This window comes from Pteropus medius, unplaced genomic scaffold, assembly GCF_902729225.1.
Source record: "Pteropus medius unplaced genomic scaffold, Ma_sr-lr_union100, whole genome shotgun sequence".
NCBI classification, from domain to species: domain Eukaryota; kingdom Metazoa; phylum Chordata; class Mammalia; order Chiroptera; family Pteropodidae; genus Pteropus; species Pteropus medius.
The window spans coordinates 3,018,832-3,021,988 of record NW_024350921.1 but is presented as its reverse complement, the minus strand read 5'-3'; positions in this window follow the sequence as shown (position 1 = coordinate 3,021,988).

The window sequence follows — 3,157 nt, the reverse complement described above, 5'->3', positions numbered from 1 at the left end:
AGTTACAAATAATTTGTGGCTACATTTAGCAATTTTTCACAATGCCTTAAGATCTATACGCCTTCTTCTCAACTACTCTGTGAATAAGCCAAGTAACAGAAACTAGGGGACCAGCAGCAGCCCAGCTAGTCTATAAGAGAAGTTATTAAGGCCCCGTCTTTGACCACTTAACAACCATCCTGAGTAAGAGTACCTAGTTAATGAGACAGTGCTGCTTCAGACCAGGGGAGAGAAAATGGAAAGATGGATAATTAGTGCCACTCATATCTTTTCTTTTGAGTTCAGGATATAAAACAAATAGACCTTTTGTTTCCTTATAAGTACCACTTTCTAAGATTGTTTAATTTGGGCTCAGGAGACTTGAAATAGGCTTTCTGTAAGCAGCCCCAGCTACCAAGGCCATTTTGCAATGAAGTTCAAGTTCAACTCCCGATACTGTATGCAGATGCTATGTAATACTTCTCATTTGTCTGACACTCAGTGTATGTAGAGAAGGTGTACTTAGCATGCTTACCATCTCCCATTCATGTTTTTGGAAATTCTTTTGTTGCCATAAACACATTTCCTTTAGGTTTAAGAAGATATTTGAGTTTTCCTGACCTTGCATTCATAGCAAGTGACTTTTTGAAAAGATGAGTTCCAAATGTCATGAAAAGGTTAGTCTTAATTTAATTTTCATATGTACAAGTGAAGGTTCAATACAAAAAAAGTATGGCAAATATTTTAGTTTATTAGCCTATTTAGGGCTGTTTATTTGGAAATGTTTTCAGGGTTTCAATAATATAAACATATCAGCTAGAAATGGTACATTTCTACCCATTTTCATTCACTCACTCAGATGGAAAAGCCAGTATATTTTTATAACTTAATAAATCAGTTAATTTCCCAAGCAAACGCAAGGGCGGAATTTTCAAGGTATTTTCCAAGGTCACACCTGGATACTGGAGAACAGAATAAGCTTCTTTGTATCTCTGGAAGAGAGAAAACACCAACCACTGAATGCCTTTTGGCTTTTGCACAATGATACTATTTAGTATGGTATGTATTTAAATGATAGATGCAAACCAGCATTTAGGTATGTCGCCAATATATAATCACTGACATTATTGCTAAAATAGCAATTTAATATGGTGTAATATGATGATGAAAACTTGATCCATTTTATCCAGATTTTGGTACTCTACTGAATGTTATTTATTCTTGTTTCTCTGGGTAAGTGACTGGAATAGTGCAAATTGTTAAAACAAAAAAGATAGCCTGTACTTTGTTCATTTGGCCACAACATAGTAACATTTCATAGAAATCTTAGTAGAGAACTGTTCAAATACCTACGATCTTCCCAGCTGAGTTCATAAAGTATTTGAACATGTCCTCTTATCCACCACTGTGTCTGGGACTTCCTTAGAGCTGTCTTATATTTTCTGGAAAGAAGAGAATGCATTCGATGATACAGACTGATACCTTCACCTATTTTCCTTTGAGTAACATAGTATCCTTTAGATGCATGATTTTTCATTTTTCCAAGGAAGATTTTTTGTGAGTAATGAAGTTACTTGTTTCTGGGGTGTGTGTGTGTGTGTGTGTGTGTGTGTGTGTGTGTGTGTGTGTGTGTGTGTGTGTTATTGAGGTGCAAAGGAAGAAACATGGGCTTTGCTGTCAGACACCAATAATTTGGTTCAGTCTACCATGGCCTCTTTCTAACCATTTAGTTACAAACCTCCTTGAACCTCAGTCTCAGCATCTGAATAATCAGGACAATAGCCTGGACTACGCAGGTTGTTGTTGATAATTAGTGACGAGGTATGTAAATATAAGAGTGCTAAAATCTCTTCACGATCCTGATTTCATTTGGGAGGATATATACCCAGAAGTGGGATTGCTGGATCGTGTGTTAGTTATACTTAATTTTTTGAGAGCTCTCCATACTCTTTTCCACAGCGGCAGCACCATTTTACATTCCCACCAACAGTGACAGGGGTTTCAATTTCTCCGCATACTCATCAATACTTATTATCTTTTGTTTTTTGGATAATAGTCAAACTCACAGAAAAAGAGTAAAATGGTGGTTGCCGGGAACCAAGAGGAAGAGAAATGGGAAGTTGTACAGTGTATACAGGTTCAGTCACACAGGACGAAGACATCCTAGGGAGCTTCTGCATGGCACAGCACCTGTAGTTAACGATACTGTGTTGTGCACTTAAAATTTTGTTAAGAGGGTAGATCTCCTGTTAAGTGTTCTTATCACATCAACTTATTTTACATTTTTAAAAATGTTTGTATGATTTCAAAATACCATGGAATGTACAATAAGAAGGGCAAACCTTAACGTAGACTACAGACTTTGGGTGGTAATGACACGTCAGTGTGGGTTCACTGGCTGTAACAAATGTAGTGCGCGGTGCCGGATGTCAGCAGTGGACAGGCTGCGCATGTGTGGTGGGGGGCAGTGATATGGAGAAAATTCTGTGCTTTCTGCCAATTTTGTTCTGAACCTAAAACTGCTCTAACAAATAAAGTCTGTATTTTAAAAATGTTATTAGTACATCAATTCCTTGGTTCCACTTGTGTCAGAGTATCTTATTGAACTCTAAGTTCTCAAGGAGGCCTAATGTAGGCAATATTATAGGTACGGTCCCCTTCCTTGGCCCCACTTCCCTCTGAGCCACTGTGCCATAGTTCTCCTCTCTTTCATAAGTATAATTTGCCGAATGCTCTTCTCCTTAAATTCGTTCGAATGGCAAGGCCAATAGTGACTTCCACCTGGCTAAATGCATGATTGATTTTCAGTGATTATCTTCTTTGTTACAAGTAGCAGCATCTGTCACAGCCGATCTTCTCGTCCTTGAAACACTTCCTTCATTTTGCTTCAGCTCACCACACGTTCCTGGATTCCCTCCTACTTTTGCCAGTTCCTCCTCATTTCCCTGCATCTTCATGTTGGAGTGTTCCAAGCACAGTCCTGGGACCTCTATGCTTTTCAACCTGCACTTACTTCCCTTGATAATCTCATGTAGTTGTAAGGCTTCACATTTCAAATTTAAATCTCCAGCTCGGAACATCCCCTCTGAAATACAGACTGGCAAATCCAACTGCCTCCTTGGCCTTTCCACCTGAGTGTCTCTAACTTACCATACCCCCAAACAACCAGCGATTTTGG